This window comes from Microtus pennsylvanicus, chromosome 16 (genome assembly GCF_037038515.1).
Source record: "Microtus pennsylvanicus isolate mMicPen1 chromosome 16, mMicPen1.hap1, whole genome shotgun sequence".
NCBI lineage: Eukaryota > Metazoa > Chordata > Mammalia > Rodentia > Cricetidae > Microtus > Microtus pennsylvanicus.
The window spans coordinates 47,730,637-47,740,768 of NC_134594.1; positions in this window are offsets into that span (position 1 = coordinate 47,730,637).

The window sequence follows — 10,132 nt, forward strand, 5'->3', positions numbered from 1 at the left end:
GTTATTTGTGAGTTAGAGGTCCTGACGAGAAACCATTGCTATGCCCAGTCAAGGCCTTGAGTGAATGGCTTACAGACAGAGGAGACGTCAGGTTCTGGATGGGTCTCAGGGTTCTCTAGGTAGGATGCTGGGGAGGAACCTGGGAAGGGGCAGCTGTCTGTCACAGAGAAAGGAGGGCTGTAATTAGAGCCAGGACCCGGGAGGGGAGAAGGGCCAAGATGAATGAACAGACCTTGACAAGAACCTAGAAATAATAAGCAAAGGAAAGGAAAAGCCGTGGTGATTTTGGAGTTTATAAGTGGTCCATGAATCAGACACTTGTTCAAGCATGGTAAGTACAGCTAGCAGGGAGGAGAAATTTTAGAAAATTTGGGTTTGCCCCCACAAAAGACGGGGAAAAATTATTTTCACTGTTGGCAAGTAAACAAAAACAGAAGAGAAAGCACATCCTCTGACTCAATTAATGTCCTCATGGCAATAAAATTCACTTTGGAAACACTATGCCAGCAATACCAGAGTGTCCAGGAAACCATCAGAGTGCATAGACTGGCCAGAAAAGATCTAATAGAAGTCCCAGGGGCCATAAGTGGCAGCCTTTTTTGAAAAGAGATATTTTGGGGAATCAACACTGCTCGAATTTGTTTCGGAAAGTGTTTGAGGCTATGCCATGGCCTACTTCTGCAGAGTTCTTCTCCTCTTCCCGCAGCTTCCTCCTCTGATGGGCAGGACTTCCTGCTGGACGTTGGCTGGCTCTGGCTAGAGGTCAAAGCCTTGAACCTGGACCAATTCCTGTCAACTCTTCATTAATCCATCTAAAAATTGCACAGAGTATCCATGCCAGATTGGAGGTCATCTAGACCAACACTGCCTTACACACAGTGAGCACCAAAGATGAGCTGCATAGCCAACTTGCAATTTCAAGCAATGATGCAAGAAGAATAGGAAAAAAGGAAATGATACATGAAGCGATAGAGAAGACTTGGAAATATCTTGTTATTGTAAGGCACCCACACAACCTGAGGGGGGTGTGTGGTTGTTTTAAGACTGGACTAGAGTTGTTTGGAAGGGGATTAATTGGAAGTGCACACTGCAAATTTTAGGGCAGTTCCTACAGAATAAGAGAATGAGGTCTAACTATTTGCTAAGATAGAGAGAAGGGGATTGGGGAGGCATCTGAGTAGCTTAGGACAGTGCTGCTCTTGCAGAGGACCCAAGTTCAGCACCCAGAACCCACAATGGGTTACTCATTATCACCTCCAGCTCCAGGGGATTCAACCGTTTCTTTTGGCCTCCATAAGTAGAGAATACATGTGCATGTGTACGTGAGTGTGTGTTTGTGTGTGTGTACACATACACAAGAATAAAAATATATAAAACAAATGTTTTAAAAGTAGAAAATGGAATAATATAAAATGCTCAATTAATATAACAAAAAAAGAAGAGCAAAAGTGGAAAAAAATCAAAGGCAAAAATTACTAATTAGCAATAATCTGGAGGATTAATTTCAACACAGTCAATCAACTGTTAATGATTGGAATTACATCTTGTCACAGCAGGGTACACACTCTTCTCAAGTTCACATGGAACATTTACCAAGATGGACCACATTCTGGGCCACAAAACACGCAATACCAATGTAAAATAACAGTCACACAGGTTCTACTCTTAGTCTACAATGGGATTAAATTAGAACTCAATATCAAAAAAGACAACTGGAAAATTTCAAAGTACATAGAAATTAAGCATACTTTTTATCAATTACTTTTTTATTGCTTTTATTGTGCTATACATTTTTCTCTGCTCCCTTCCCTTCCTCCCTTTTCAACTTCTACCCTCTCCCATGACCCCCACACTCCCTATTTACCCAAGAGATCTTGCATATCTCTTGGGGGTATCGCTTAGGGTCCTCTTTGTTGTCTAGGTTGTCTGGGGTTGTTGATTGTAGGCTGTTTTTTCTTTGCTTTATGTCTAAAAGCCACTTATGAGTGATTACATATTATATTTGTCTTTCTGGCTCTGAGTTACCTCACTCAATATGTTTTTTCCTAGATTCATTCGTTTGCAAATTTCAAGGTGTCATTATTTTTTAATACTGAGTAGTATTCCATTGAGTAAATGTACCACATCCTTTATCCATTCTTCAGTTGAAGGGCATCTAGGTTGTTTCCAGGTTCTGGCTATTTCAAATAATGCTGCTGTGAACATAGTTGAGCACATATCCTTGTGGTATGATTAAGAATTCTTAGGGTATACCCCAAAGTGGTATTGCTGGGTCTTGAGATAGACTGTATCCTAATTTTCTGAGAAATTGCCACACTGATATCCAAAGGGGCTGAACCAGTTTATACTTCCACCAGCAATGCAGGAGTGTTTCCCTTTACCCCACATCCTCTCCAGCATAAGCTGTCATCAGTGTTTTGATCTTGGCCATTCTTACAGGTATAAGATGGAATCTCAGAGTTGTTTTGATTTGCATTTCTCTGATGACTAAGGCTGTTGAGCATTTTCTTAAGTGTCTTTCAGCCATTTGAGATTCATTTGTTGAGAGTTCTCTGTTTAGGTCTGTACCCCATTTTTATTGGCTTATTTGTTCTTTGGACGACAAGTTTCTTGAGTTCTTTGTATGTTTTGGAGATCAACCCTCTGTCTGATGTGGGGTTGGTGAAGATCTTTTCCCATTTTGTAGGCTGTCATTTTATCTTATTGATCATGTTCTTGGCTTTACAAAAGCATCTCAGTTTCAGGAGGTCCCCTTTATTAATTGTTCCTCTCGGTGTCTGTGCTACTGAGATTATATTTAGGAAGTGGTCTCCTGTGCCAATGTGTTCAAGTATACTTCCCACACTTCCAACTTTCTCTTCTATAAGGTTCACTTTGGTGGATTTTATGTTGATGTCTTTGATTCATTTAGACATGAGTTTTGTGCATGGTGATAGATATGGGTCTATTTTCATCATTCTACATGTTAATATCCAGTTATGCCAGTACCATTTGTTGAATATGCTTTTTCCATTTTATATTTTTAGCTTCTTTGTCAAAAATCAGGTGTTTGTAGGTGTGTGGATTGATAACTGAGTCTTTGATTCTGTTCCCTTGGTCCTCTTGTCTATTTTTATGCCAATACCAGGATGTTTTCATTACTGTAGCTGTATAGTAGAGTTTGAAGTCAGGGACTGTGATGCTTCTAGAAATTTCTTTATTGTACAGAATTGCTTTGGCTATCTGGAGTTTTTGTTTTTCTATATAAAGTTGAGTATTGTTCTTTCGAGGTTCGTGAAGAATTTTGCTGGGCATTGCATTGAATCTGGAGATTGCTTTTGGTAAGACTGTCATTTTTACTATGTTAATTCTACCTACCCAAGAGCACGGGAGATCTTTCCACCTTCTGATGCCTTCTTCAATTTCTTTCTTCAAAGATTTAAAGTTCATACTTTATGACCTGTCAGAAGCTTTTCAGCATCTAATGAAATGATCATGTGTTTTTTATTTATATGGTAGATTACATTGACAGATTTTTGTATGTTGAACCATCGCTGCATCTCTGGGATGAAGCCTACTTGGTCATGGTAGATGATTTTTCTGATATGTTGTTCTTAGATTTGGTTTGTCAGTATTTTATTGAGTATTTTGCATCAATATTCATGAGTGAGATTGATCTGTAATTCTCTTTCTTAGTAATGTCTTTGCGTGGTTTGGTTATCAGGGTAACTGTAGTCTCATAAAAAGAGTTTGACAACGTTCCTTCTGTTTCTATTGTGTGGAACAGTTTGAGGAGTATTGGTAGAATTCTGCACTGAAACCATTTTGTCCTTGGCGGTTTTATTTTTTTATTTTTTGTTTTTGTTTTTTTTTTGGTTGGGAGACTTTTGATGACTGTTTCTATTTTCTTAGTGGCTATAGGTCTATTTAATTTGTTTCTCTGGTCTTGATTCAATTTTGGTAGTGATATTTATCCAGAAAACTGTCCATTTTCTTTAAGTTTTCAAGTTTTGTGGAGTACTGGATTTTGAAGTATGACCTGGTGATTCTCTGGCTTTCCTCTGTGTCTGTTGTTATGTTTCCCTTTTCATTTTTGATTTTGTTAATTTGGATATTCTATCTTTACTTCTTGGTTAATTTGGATATAAGTTTATCTATTTTGTTGTTTTTCTCAAAGAACCAACTCTTTTCTCATTGATTTTTTTGTATTGCTTTCTTTGTTTCTATTTTGTTGATTTCAGCTCTCAACCTGATTACTTCCTGCTGTCTAGTCCTCCTGGGTGACTTTGCTACATTTTGTTCTAGAGCCTTCAGGTGTTCCATTAACTTGCTAGTGTGGGATTTTTCCAGCTTCTTTATATAGATATTTAGTGCTATGAACTTTCCTTTTAGCACGGCTTTCATTGTGTCCTATAAGTTTCAGTATGTTTTATGGTCATTTTCATTGAATTTGAGGAAGACTTTCATTTTTTTTTTTTTGGTTTTTTGAGACAGGGTTTCTCTGTAGCTTTGGAGCCTATCCTGGAACTCCCTTTGTAGCCCAGGCTGGCCTCGAACTCAGAGATCCGCCTGCCTCTGCCTCCCGAGTGCTGGGATTAAAGTCGTGCGCCACCACCGCCCAGCTTAAGACTTTAATTTTTTTCATTTCTTTCTTGACCGTTAGCAATTCAGGTGAGCATTGTTCAATTTCCATGTGTTTGTGGGCTTTCTGAAATTAGTGTTGCTGCTGAATTCTAACTTTAAGCCAAGGTGATCCAATAATATGCATAGGGTTATTCCAATTTTTTTTTTGTATCTGTTGAGGTTTTAAGCATACTTCTTTAGCAACTCACAGGGTATGGAAGAACTTTCAAGATGTTTTTAACTAAGAGGAAATGAAGCACAAACTGTCAAAGGTTTCAGGATACAGCCAAACAGTGCTTAGCAACGAGATGTTTTAGGCGTGAATGCAATCATCTGAGTTTCCACTTATGGTAGTTTGGATGTAATTGGGTCTCATAAGCTCATAGAAAATTGCATTATTAGCAAGTGTGGCCTTGCTGGAGGAGGTGTGTTTTTACTGGAGGAGGTGTGGCCTTGCTGGAGGAGCTGTGGCCTTTTTAGAGGAGGTGTGGTCTTGTTGGCAGAGGTGTGGCCTTGTAGACCTTGTTGGAGACAGTGTGGCCTTGTTGGCTGAAGTGCTGCTTTGTAGGAGACAGAGTGGCCTTGTTGGAGGAAGTGTGTCATTGTGGGGAGAGGGCTTTGAGGTCTCCTATGCTCGAGCCACTCCCACTGTCACAGACAATTCACTTCTTATTGCCTTCAGGTGAAGATGTAGGTCTCTCAGCTGCTTCTCCAACACCATGTCTGCTTGCATGCAGCCATGCCCACCACGATGATAATGGGCTAAACCTCTGAAGCTGTAAGCAACCCAAATAAATGTTTTCCTTTATAAGAGTTGCCATGGTCATGGTAGTTCTTCACAGGAATAGAAATCCTAACTAAGACATCATTTTAGACACTAGAAAAGTAGAACAAAGTTTTACTAGAAAAGTAGAACACAGAGGAAGAAGAATACAAACTATTGGAATTAGAGTCTACATCAGTGAAAAATAAAGAAATAAAAAGTCATTAAAGAGAGATCAATGAAACAAAGAAGCCCTAGCTCTTTGAATGCATGAATAATATTAATAAGTCCAAAAAGAGTTGATATAAATTGCCAATACTGATAATGAAAGATGGGACAACATTACAGATCTCACAGGCAACAAAAGGTTAATTTTAAAATCACCATAGACAGCGCCATGTATACAAATACCCTACAGTCCAGGTAATAAAGACCAATATTTTGAAGGACACACAGTGTAGAAACTCACACAGAAGAAACAAACAATCTGAATGTGCTGTGTATCATGTAGAAATCAAATCAGTAACGAAAAGTCTTTCAACAGAGAAAGTACAAGGCCCCAGTGGGTTTGTCAGTGAATCCTGCCAGCCCTATATAGAAGACATCACTCCATTTTCTACAGTTTTAGAGCACAGTAGCAGAGGCAATACTTCTAAATAGTTCCACAAAGTCAGCCTTACACTAATGGCGGAAAGGCTTGTATGAAAAGAAAACCAAAGACTAAATGTCTCTCATGACCATAGTTTCAAAATCACTATACAAAAATCTTGTCAAATCAAATCCAATGATATGTAAACATCAATTACAAACCATAACCAAATGAGATTGGTCCTAGGAATGTAAGACTTCTTTAACATTCAGAGGTCAATAACTATACTCTATCCAACCAGAAGGCTGAAAAACCCCGCATGATCCTACCAAGAGATGTAGGAGGAAACCATGATAAGGTAAAATATTCACCCATGGTTAAAAAAAAAAACTTAGAAAACTAAGAATGGAGGGGAACATTCCTCCAAAACAAAGACTGGCAAAAAAAGCCAATCTTATACTTAGTGGTAGACACTTGAGTCTTTTTTCACTAAGACTAGGTACATAGTTCATAGTACTTTTTAAAATGTTACTACAAACTCTAATGCCATAAAACCAAAATAAAAAGAGAGTAAATTAAAAGTAAATAGATTGGAAAGGAAGAAAAATCTATGTGGAAAACATGACATATAGAAAACTGTTATCTTAACAAGGTTGATATGCAAAAATCAGCATTTTATAAACCCCCACCAATTAAAAATTTAAAAGTTAAATGGAATTTAAAATTAAATATTTAATATTATTTACATGAGCACCCTGAATACAATGGTTATCTGTAAAACTAAATATGTTCAGGATTAATTGAATCAGTCAAAAACCAAATAAATGCAGAGACTGTCTGTATTCTTGGACATAAATAGTCTTTATTGTCAAGATGCTAGTTCTTTTCACATTTCTCTCTGGGCTCAATATAATCTCAATCAAAACCCCAGCAAGTTATCTTGTGGTTACCAAGAAACTGATTTTAAAGTTTCAGTGGAAAATCAAAAGACTCCGAATAGCCGACATGATATTGAATGACAGGAACAAAGCTGAAAAACAAACACTCCCTGCTGTCAAAACTATAAAGCTACAATACCAGGGCTATCATTGTACTGGGTAAAGAAAGACAAGTGAATCTTACAGAGTCTGGATTCCTGAGAGAACGATGGGAGTCTTTGGCTTCCCACTTTCCTCCAGATCTTGTACATAATGCTAGGAAGAGTTATGTGAATGATCAAGGAGTGGCCAAAGTACTCGTGAACGCAGTGAATGAATGAATGAGTGGATGTTGGTGGAATCTCTCTAATCAATGATGTAACCAACAGAGGCAAATTTTGCAGACACTTCCTTCATATTTGTTTGCTTTCCTCCCTTTCGTATTTTGTTCGTTTTCCTTGAGTCTTAATGATTTTGTATCCTGTGGGTCAGAAGAAAAAGTGTCAGGATCATCAGAAAAGTGTCATTAATAGCAAGGACCGAGTAAGCACATCAGCAAACTGCAAGTTGCTCGCCTGTGATGTCTGGACGGGATAAGGGCCAATCTCTGTCTGGAGATTTCTGAATCTTACTTTTAAATCCTGACATGGCTCTGGCACCTGGAGATGTAAATAGTTTATCTTTATGATCTAACATTTGCAGGGTTTATTCTCTGGGCGCAGTGGGAAGGAAGACACAGAAGGGCTGAACTAGTTTGTTCTTTTACTGAATTCTTCAGCTAGATTACTTTAACTTCTGATTGTTATTGTTGCTGGGGATTGAACTCGGGGCCGTAAGTGTTCGAAGAATAAACTCTCCAACTGAACTGTAGCCCTTGTTTTGCGGTATCCCATTATGTACATGACTTACTTTTCTTACTTCTGCTACATCATCTCCATCATTATCATTTTCAGTGCCATGGCTATCATCACTGCCGTCATCATCACCACCACCATCTCCATCACCATTATCATCACCACCACCATCTCCATCATCATCACCACCACCATCATCATCATCACCACCACCATCTCCATCATCATCACCACCACCATCTCCATCATCATCATCATCACCACCACCATCTCCATCACCATTATCATCACCACCACCATCTCCATCATCATCATCATCACCACCACTATCTCCATCACCATTATCATCACCACCACCATCTCCATCACCATCATCATCACCACCACCATCTCCATCACCATTATCATCACCACCACCATCTCCATCACCATTATCATCACCACCATCATCTCCATCACCATCATCACCATCATCACCATCATCACCACCACCATCTCCATCATCATCACCACCACCATCACCATCATCACCACCACCATCTCCATCACCACCATCATCATCATCACCACCATCACCATCATCATCATCACCATCACCATCATCATCATCATCATCATCATCATCATCATCATCACCATCACCATCATCACCACCACCATCTCCATCACCATCATCATCACCACCTCCATTGTCATTACCATCATCTCCACCACATCTGTCACCATCACTCACACTAGCTCAGGCAACATCTCCGTAATGATTCTTTGTTAAGTGTTTTTTTTTGTTTTGTTTTGTTTTTTTCTGACATATTCCATCCCACGTGGAGGTTCCCTTGAGTACACTGTCTACCTTCTTCATAGTATAATAGGTGATCTAGGGTCGGGAGATAGTATCCGTGAGAGTTGAGCATAATATACTGTTCCCACCTAAGACCTTATATTATTTTTGTTAATAAAAGCAAATGATGTTTAAGAGTTGTTTTATACCGACTCTTCAAATATCTATAGCCTTAGTTAATATTCTTTATGGTTAACAGTGGGTACTGTACTATAAAGATTCTGCCATATATCAGAAACTAGCACAGAATTGTGAAATCCTTTCTTTCGAACCTCTAGATGACATCCTGCACCTCCCTGTTCCTCACAGTGGTCTACAGGCCCAAGCTCACAGGGAATTCTTTGTTTCTGCCCTGTGGGGTCCAGGGCATGAGAAAACTTGGTCCTCTAGAGCCTGGAAAGCAGTTGCTATGGGAACAACAATTGCAAAGTATCCTAGAGATGTCCGCACTGATGAGGTCTGTGCCATGAGTCCTGGTTTGTACAATGTGACCTGGGGAGACAGTCAGAATAGGACCTGGCACATGAGAATCAATAAGCCTTGTTGAGAAAGAAGAAATCTGCCAAGCTTACCCTTTCTCTTCCCCCTGCACCGACTTACTGTACAAATGCTTGTGTGTGTTTATATGAGGTTGCATTTTCTTTTCTCCTTTTGATTTTCCTTCTGCCTCTCTCTGTTTCTGTTCTTCTGTGAAGTGACTGGTTCTCATATTTGAAGGGACATGAGCTGTAGACCGTTAACTCCCAGATGCAAGTAGATAGAGACAAAGTCCCCACTTAAGCTCTCCTAGCTGTCCCGCAAGTGGAATTAGAGTGAGTTCTGCAGGCATCGCAAGATCAGCGTGTCCTGGACACATTTGGGAGGTGACTGGACCTGCTTTGCACAGGCTTGTGGGTAACATAAGCCTGTTTCCTGGCTCTTCCTCTTTTAGAAATAAGGTAGAAGGAGACAGGGGCTGTAGAAGACGAAGGCCCTGGCTCTCCTCTCTGCTGAGCTTACTAGATTCCAGTTGTTGGCAGCTGCAACCAGGGGGTGCACTTTACTGCCTTGGCAGAGGGGTCTGGCTCTAGGCATTGGTGTAAAAAGATCTCCTGCCAGTTGGGTTGTTTTCACTGACAAGAGTGTGTCCCCAGGCTGCTGTGTCCCAGCTGGCAGATGAGGGATTTGTTCCTATGTCCTCAGCTGGGGAGATAACCCCTCTTTGGAATGGTACATTTGGGGATAAGGATGCTCTATGAACTAAGAGGGAAACAGTAATGAGGACAAACCTGGGGCCACATCTCCACGGTTCTGACGTCCCTCCGCCCTCCGAATGCTTTGAGAGGTTGGCCTCACTGCTCTGGTCACCTCGGTTGGTGCATTAGTCACTGTTCTCTTGGTGTGATAAAGACACTGTGCCTGGGAACAATTCACAAAAGAAACAGCTGATTCCAGCTTACGGTTTAGAGTCCATAATGGAGGAGGAGCAGGGGAGCAAGGGGCAAGCACGCAGCCAATGCAGAAAACTGAGAGCTCAAGCTCTCAACTCTCTGCAAGACGCAGAGAGCAAGCTGGAAGTAGGCAAGGTTT